A 9165-nucleotide genomic window follows, 5' to 3' on the forward strand; every position below is an offset into this window, starting at 1 on the left:
ACAATCTACACAATTTTTCTCACGCAAGTTGAATTCATTAGGGATTTTGGATGGATGAAATCAATCGAATATAGAAGAGTGAGGAATTAGAAAAAGTTGGAAAGGAAATAAAAACCATGCGTGAAAAGATGAAATTATAACATTAATTAAAAAACAGTTAGTAATGTTTACAAAATATTAAATAAATAAAGTAGAGATAAAAAAATGCAAGTCTTGATGACTTATATGGGCCCAAAATCATTTATAGGTAAAATGTGGCATGCAGGATTTTTATTTTTTTCTGCAATAAATCTTTGTTTCTTCTCCTTTCTCGACGTGCAAGACGTGTTTTTATTTAATTTAATTTTTAAACAATTAAATTATGAATTAATTGGAAACTTACTTTGCAAACAGGTGGTACCCCCTTGAAAAATGTAGAGAATATTCAAAAATTTGGTCTCAGTTTTAGGCGATCAGTGTGCGGAATTTCATCAAATCCGTACGACCGTTTCTGATTGAAGAGGTCTCGCAAGGTATCGACTGTTACTTAATAAATTTGAAATCACCCTGTAGCGCTAAAAGAAAATTCAGCAAATAAAAATTAAATCACTTTTGGGTTCGTTATAATTTCTTTAAAATAAATTAGCCTTTTTTCAAAAAATTTTACATTTATTTATTAAGAGAAAGGTAATTTAATTGCCTTTCTGTTCGTTATAACTTCTTTTAAATAAATTAGCCTTTTTTCAAAAAATTTTCCATTTTTGTGCGATGCTTTATGTACGTTTAACACACATATACATAATTTCACGAAGTTGTTAGCCAAGGCTTAATTTTGACAAATTATTTAAAAATTATTGATGTTAGTGCTTATTGAGAGAAAGGTAATTTAATTGCCTTTCTGTTCGTTATAATTTCTTTTAAATAAATTAGCCTTTTTCAAAAAATGTTACACTTTTGTGCGATGCCTTATGGTGCATTTACATGGTATGAAATCATATGAACTGTTGATACGCTAAAATAGAGGGACTACATGTTCTAATGAGGAATTCAATGATATCGAGTGGGATGCATATAATACATTTTTTCATATGAAAAGTTATGGGGAGATACTGTAAACATACTGTTGTGATACTGTTAAGCATATGAAATTATGGCAAGTAGGATTTTCATACATCTTCCCATAAAAAGATTAACAGATGCAGAGATACCAAGGAGGTGTTTTCCCATTTTTATGCCTTTTTAATATAAAATGCCACCGAAAAGAAGGAAAGCGGTAACTCCGCCATTCACATACATGTCAAAAGTATGAATTTTAAAAATTAAAAACAATAAAAAAAAACAAATTCAAAACAAAGAAATTAATTGTACAAGAACTTTTTGAAATAGAAGCAACTCACGTATAGTGGACAATAAAAATACAAGGCACTATGATAACAAACTTAAAACAAGACATTACCGAACATTTTAATGAGCTTTATATCACATTTAAGTAAAAATAAGCCTATATTTTCCAAGCTGGCAAAGAAATGAAAATGTGTATTTTTTGTTGTTTACACAAAAACTTGCCAAATATACATATAAGCCAAAATTATAGAAGGCATGTATACTTCTCCCTTTCATTTTTTCATACAGTTTATGCTTCTTTCTGGCTTTTACAAAATGCAGGGATACCGCACTTATTTCGGTACAATATGATCATAATGTATTTTCAATTCGAAATCAAAGAAAAACATCCCATGAAAATGTATGCGATTTTAGAGCAATTAGTGTTTATTTGCAAACTACTGCAAATAATGGGGTGTCATATCTTAAAAGGTCAGAGAGTTAACGAGTTAACTTTTCCTTTTGTTTAGCGTTGTAACTGCTTAATTTATATCTTTTAATTTATACATGTGAACTCTTTTCAATACCAGCAATATATGTAAAGTAGTGGCGGCTGCTGTGGAGCTATACGCAGCGCCTGAGGTCAAGCCAGTGTTGGCAAAATGTTAATCTGATTATTGATTAAAAATTGACGATTAAAATGTTAATCGTGATTGACGATTAAAATTAGTTAATCGTAATCAACTGAGCGATTAATCCAGTTAAAAAGAAAATCTGATTATGTTGTCTAGTTTGTTCGAATTCGAGACCAAACACTAGTTACAGAAATTATTTCGTGTTTTATGCTTATAAAAAGCACATAATATAAAAAAAGTTATAATTATTGTTATTAGTAATACATAAACTGGGAACTTTTACAACCCAGCGCACATGTGCAGAGGGATATTAAAACTTAGTTTGTAAAACGTCTGTTGGAATAGATCTTAATGAAAATGCACACGAAATCGCTTAGATGAGGAAAACCGACTTAGCCATACCCGATTAACTGGACTTTTGTTCACAGGAAAATTCCAGCATAAATTAATTAATCACCAAATCTACGTAATCAGATTAAGGGTTAAAGATTAAAAATAAATTTGTTTAATCGTGGTTACGATTAGCTGTTTAATCAGATTAAAATTAATCATGATTAACTGTAATCGGATTGAATTTAATCGAATTAACTAATTGAATAAAAAATCAATCGACTAGTGCCAACACTGATTCAAGCCCAGTTTCCCACCAACATTAAAATGTAAAAAACAAAAAAGTTTTTTTCTAATAGCGCTTGCCCCTCTGTCGGTAATAGTTAACCTCCGAGTGTATTCTGTACAATTGTCGTTCGGAGTCTTTGTGACAAAATCAAGGCGCACGACCCATATCGAAGGAGAAGCTAGGCCAAACACTAAAATATTGTGTAACGCCGTCGTTTAAAGTATAAAAGCGCGTATCGTGGTTCTGCAAAACCTCGAAACTAAAATATGTGCCAAAAAGGATATTTGGTCCCCGGAAGCTCCTGACATCAAGCCCTTAGCCATTTATAATAAAATGTCGATATTTAGACATAAGGAGAAGAGATAATTGAGTTTAAAAGAGAGAACCGTTTTTAATTAGGACAAGTCTTACTCTCCTATAAAATTTAGGCAACCTCACATACAAGGTTTTGCATTTTCTTGATGCGCGGTTTTGTACTTTAAACGACGATATGTAGAAGTATTGCATATATATTTTGGTGCTTTTTCAAGTAAAAAATCCATTGAGAAACCAAAGAAAACGGCATCCCTACGATTTCAACTTATGCCAAACGTTTTTAATATGAAAGACGAAAAACGTAAACAAGCCATTTCTGAACAAAAAATAGTTTATCTACAAATATGTTTGAATTGAGGCATTACCCATTTGAAAAAATAGCAATTCACAAGGCTTTATGGGCAGTAGGTCTCTTTCAAAGAACATTAAAAAAATAAGCTTCTATTTAGTTTCAAAGTTAGCACACAATGAAATTTTTTTGTTTGTTTACAAAAAGAATTTTCGCCAAGTATATAAGTCAAAATTATTAAATGTATATCGCTTTCATTCATTTCTTCATAGAGTTGGTGCTTCTTTTATAGGAAATTTCATACGGCTTATGAACAGATTCATACCATGTAAATTATGTACGTCCAACATATATGTACATAATTTCACAAAATTGTTAGCCAAGGCTTATTTTAAAGAACTTATTTAAAACCTATAAATGTTAATGCTTATTAAAATTCAATTGATTTCCTGTTCCTTATAATTTACAATGAATTTCTTGGTATATGGTGTACATTTTCTTACCAAAGTTTTCCGTTGTAAAACGTACTAAACATTAAATAAAAGAAAAACAAATATCACCATCCCTTAACAATGCAGACAATGGAAAACTACAAGTTATAACAAAAATGATACAATACAGAAAGCAATGGAGTGATTTGATTTTTGGCTTCTGTGTTCGTATGGCATTGTAGCTTAAGTCGGAAAGCTGGCTTTAATATAATGCATCATTCCGTTAATTCTTTATATCACAAGGAATTTTTTGATAAGACAATAGAATATTGACTTGCTAGCATCCGAACTATTTCTTTCACGTTTATTTGTTAACAGTTCTTCAATGGTCTCCAGCCTCCCGAGTTAAGCTACTGTGCAATATGATCTTACTTAGATACTTATATACCTATGTACATACATATGTATTAAAATTGTGGCCATAGTTAAATGTGTACATACATTGTACAGTTCTAAGTTCACTTCACTTAAATAAACTGTTCCAGTACTCCAGGATTTAGTAAGATTTAGTCCGGAAGATAGTACTGAATATGCCTTACATAAATGTGTGTATGTACTGGGCCCACTTCCTATTTCTGACTAATCCTGGAGTAAGGGAACGGGCTATAAATTCTTCTAAAATTCACTGCTTTAAATTTCTATCACAAACTCACTTTAAATTGCTGTTCAAATTGTTTCCCGCCACAGATCTCTTGAAGAGTTTTCCAGCGCAGTTTCTGCAAATTGAAATAAAAGGTTAACATATGAATTTTGCGAAAAATTTCTATACATACCTATTTAGAATTGCTAGCGTATTCTTTTTGTTGCAATCCAAAAGGAAAATATCAACATTTTAACAAATTAAATTGAAAATCAAACCAACTTACCAGCAATGTTCGCAAATGTTCAAAAGAAATTATACTCAAACATAATAGTGACGCATAATTTTCATTACATATGGCGGAAAAGCAACCGGTTCAGCGGATACATATTTTATACAACATCGAAATTATACAAATTAGGGCTAAATTGCAATGCCGAATCACATATACAAGTGTTTCAAGACCTCTGGACTAATTCTATTACAATTCAATAACTTTTGATTGCAATCTTTCTTTGTACTCTTGGTATAAAAACTGGTTGAAAAACCGAGTACTAACTTATTTTTGTCGCAACATTAGCTTTTTGAGTGACAGCCTGCTATGATCAAAATGTCAAGTTTAGCTTTACTTGCAGGGATGCCGTTTGGATCTAAATAGATCCAATTGGATACATTTTTAGACGAATTTTTGTGGGATACTTATTTTTTCCGATCAGTATAAATATGGATACTTTTTTAAATAGGCAAAATTTTGTATATTCTATAAAGTTTTTTTCGTTCAAAAATCTATTTTCATTAAAGATGATAGAAAGCATTACGTTTTTTAAATGTATTAAAAATCGCTACTGAAGCGTGAAATCAAAGCATTTTAATTTTTGGGAACGAAGCAATGAACATATGAAGAGATCTCACCAAAATAGGTATAAGCGCAATTGTTTTAATTAGCTTAAAAGGATGCTGTAAGCAAGATCTTAATATACGTATATATAAAATAAATTATACTCTTTCTGTAGTAATCTCTTTCATATCACATATTTTCATTTGTTAATTTAAAAAGAAAGAAGATTTTAATGTAGTTTAAAATACACTTAAAAAAAACTAAATTTGATTTATTTTACGGAATTGACTTTAAATACACTCTAAAAAATTTGTATTTATTTGCGCATATTAAGAGGGGTAACCAGTTTCCTTTTATAATGTGTGCAAATTTGCACACAGTGTAATAAAATTAAATATTGCCTGTTTACTTTTACATATCAAATTTGTCGCCAAGATCAAAATTACACATAAAATGTTGTAAATATAGTAATGTTTATTATTAGTAGGAAATGTATTTTTACTTTGAAAATTTTTGCAATTTTAAGCACTCTATATATGTGTATTTATGAGTATATTTTAAAGACCTATATTTATACTGATGCTTGTTGAAAAATATATACTTTTCAGTAGTAGTTTTACATGCTTTTTTATAGTGTACTTGCTATTTATTATACTTACTTTTCAAAATACTTATGCACAAAAAATGTACTTTATAAATTTAAATTACAAACGTTTGATTTTATGAAAAATAAAAATATATATACATGTATTCCAATTCCTTAGGATGGGTTAAATGATGTCTTCTTCTTGAAAATGTTTGGTTTTCTTACAAATTATGAGATGTATACGTAAACAAAGAAAATTGGATACAATTGGATACATTTTTGGCTTGGTCAGTGATACATTTTCTTGAGACGGCGCGGCAACAATGGGTGCAAACTGAAAGTGGAAACTATTCGCGGACGAAAAATTAACAGCGTTAGAAAAGTTCAAGTCGGAATGTAGAAATTCTGTTGAATTTAATGATGATAACAAGGAATCGTAAGAATGAGATTTTTGATGCTGTTTTGTTTACTTTTTTCAAAGATTGATTTACGAAAAACTTGAATAACTGGGCCAAAGCTATTCTGATTTAGACTTATGGGATCTCGGTAGAAAGGTATTTTCACACTGTTTTCATTTCGGTCCAAAAAAATATCATTCGTGTCGCAATTTTTTTTTCAAATACCAACACATCTTAATTCAACTTTGAATGACGTTCGTTCATCCTACCTTTCTCTTTCATCCTTTGAATGAGTTTATTATAAAAGAAATAAAAAGGGTGAGAAAATACCTTTCCACCGACACCTCTTAAGTCTAAATCAGAAGAGTTTAGGCTCAGTTATTCAAGTTTTTCTTATACCAATCTTTGAAAAAAGTTAAAAAACAGCATCAAAAATCTCATCATTACGATTCCGTTCAAATTTTTTTTTAATTTTTTTTAAATATTTTTATGCAATTTTTTTGAGCTTAAACCGTTTTGTCATTAGAGGGGATTTTTTAAAAAAAAAAATTTAAGAAACTATTTTGATTCATAGAAAACTCCATTTTTGGAGGTATTTTGAACTGGTTTTATAATTCCAATGGAAAAATAGTACCGATTTTTTTTTGTATGGGGAGTGATGCAGTCTAATATACATGCATACATGGACTGGCAATCAAAAGTGAGTGCATGGTGTTTTTATACCCGAGCGCACTTGTGCACAAGAGTATTATAACTTTGTTCACATAACGGTTGTTTGTAACAGGCAAATCGAATCGAGATAGATATAGACAAATGTATACATAAATGATCAGGATGAAAAGAGAAATCGATTAAGCGGTGTCCGTCCGTCCGTCTGTGCACACGATAACTCGAGTAAAAATTAAGATATCTTAACGAAAGTTGGTACGTGTACTTCTTTCGGGCGTAGGACGGATGGTATTGAAAATGGGCAAAATCGGACAATAACCACGCCTACCTCCCATATAACGGTAGTTTTCAGAAATACGAAAACTGCGATATTTTAGTAATTACTGAAGATTATCAAAATTGATTTCTTCCAAACTTGGCACAATTGTTGGCCTTGGTACAGCATACCAAATGGCCGAAAATCGGGCAATAACCACGCCCACATTCCATATAAGGGTCATTTAGAGAAATACAAAATCTCCGATAAATCAGTAAATATTAAAGCTAATTTATTCAAAATTGACGCTTGCAACAATTCTTTACCAAGAAATACGTTTATGATACAATTTTGGAAAATGGGCGTGGCACCGCACACTTATGATCACATATATGTATGTATCTCGGTAACCGTTCTACCAATTCGTACCAAACTCACATAAAACATAAACCCACATAAAAGCAAAACATTGAAAATTATTAAAATCGGTCTAAAACTGACGCCGCTTTTCATATAACGGCAAATTTCAGAAATGCTTGAAACTTTAATATTTCGAAATTTAAGGACGCTAATTTACTCAAAATTGATACACCCCGGCTTGCCATGTATCGGTATCTGTCGGAAAGGTGAAAAACATATATTTAATATTTGCGCCGGGTATTTAATGTTCGGCTCCGCCCGAACTTAAACTTTCTTACTTGTTTGCTTAATATTTGCAATGTTTTTCAATTAAATTTTTTTTTATTATCTTTTTATAAAAATGTGGTTTATGCTTTAATCAAAACTATACAAGTCAAACTTTTAAGCTTTACACAGACTTAGAAAAATTCAACGAACTTTCGTCTAAATTTTTACCTATTTAATCTGAATATTTAGAAAAATTTTGAATACCTACGCAGATACATATATCGGTTTTTTAATTCTAAGAAAACAAGTGTAAGTTTTAAGCGGCTAAAAAATCGCGTTGATATTTAATGATTTTTTATTGCTGACCGCTGTTTGCACTTTTGACCATATAAAAGGGAATTTCTTGTAGAATAAAATGCGTATGACCGTTTGCAAACAAAATTAAAAAAAAAGAACGCTCTATTTTACAAATTGCACTTGTTTTATGCATAAAACCGCAAAATCCGCCGGGAAACAAAATTCATTAAAAAACTACTCGATTTTTTAGCCGCTTAAAACTTGATTTTATTTCATTAGAATTAAAAAACCGATCTATATGTGTAGTCAATTTTTTTTTTTTTAATTCATATTGAAAAGGTCAAAATTTAGACGAAAATTCGTTGAATTTTTCTAAGTTCTGTATAAAGTTTGACTTGTATAGTTTGGATTAAAGCATAATCCATATTTTTAAAAAGATAATAAAAAAAATTTAATTGAAAAACATTGCAAATATTAAGCAAAAAACACCTTGCACTCACTTTTGATTGCCAGTCTATGTACATTAGGGTGGTCCAATAATGCATGTGAAAAAGTAAAGTCGGAATTTTTATGCTCTCACCCCCTAGGATTGTTCTATACCAAAAAAATATACCCGTAAAGTTTTCCATGTATTTTATATGGGGAAAAAATAACTTTTCGTAGAAATGGTATAGAATAGTTAAAAATCAATATTTTTCTATCGGAAAACTCTGTTTATCTGCAGGAGATTCCCAATAATAATACCCAATTGTTTATTTAACCATATACCTATACCATTTCTACGAAAAGTTTTTTCCCATATAAAAATACATGGAAAACTTGAGCGCTTTGAGCGACCTCTGAATATTATTTGATTTCAAAATAAAAAAAAATACTGGTATACTTTTTTTCGATATAGAACAATCTAGGGGTGAGAGCAGTACCATTCCGACTTTACTGTTTTTGGACCACCCTAATGTACATACATATGTGTGTTTAAAATTACCTATTTATGAAATAATTTTGGTGGTATGAATACATGATGCAATAATACAAGGTGGTATCAATTGTGACAGCTCGATTTGACACTGCCTTAGCTCAGTAGAACGAGAAGAAGAACAGGAAGAAATTAAGCCTGTAACGAGCACCCTAGTATAGATTTAAGTTATTAGCGACACCTAGTTGTCATACTTTAACATTCATAACCAATCATGTAAATGAACTCATTCAATAGCAACTCTGAATTTATCCTTTGTATCAATGTTCATTTTTAAGACTATAAGA

The 9165-nt window shown here is 30.5% G+C and overlaps 1 long non-coding RNA gene across 1 annotated transcript; it reads right to left on the bottom strand.

Moving 5' to 3' along the window:
* Window positions 1-332: 332 nt before the first annotated feature.
* Window positions 333-4448, bottom strand: LOC118738472. The gene is made up of 3 exons (XR_004992886.1): window positions 4425-4448; window positions 4305-4367; window positions 333-554 (listed from the first exon to the last, which is right to left on the bottom strand). It is a non-coding gene; the product is annotated as an uncharacterized LOC118738472 (long non-coding RNA).
* Window positions 4449-9165: the final 4717 nt, after the last annotated feature.

The sequence above is a fragment of the Rhagoletis pomonella genome, unplaced genomic scaffold (assembly GCF_013731165.1).
Source record: "Rhagoletis pomonella isolate Grant_MI unplaced genomic scaffold, Rhpom_1.0 Rhpom_scaffold_00004, whole genome shotgun sequence".
Lineage (NCBI taxonomy): Eukaryota > Metazoa > Arthropoda > Insecta > Diptera > Tephritidae > Rhagoletis > Rhagoletis pomonella.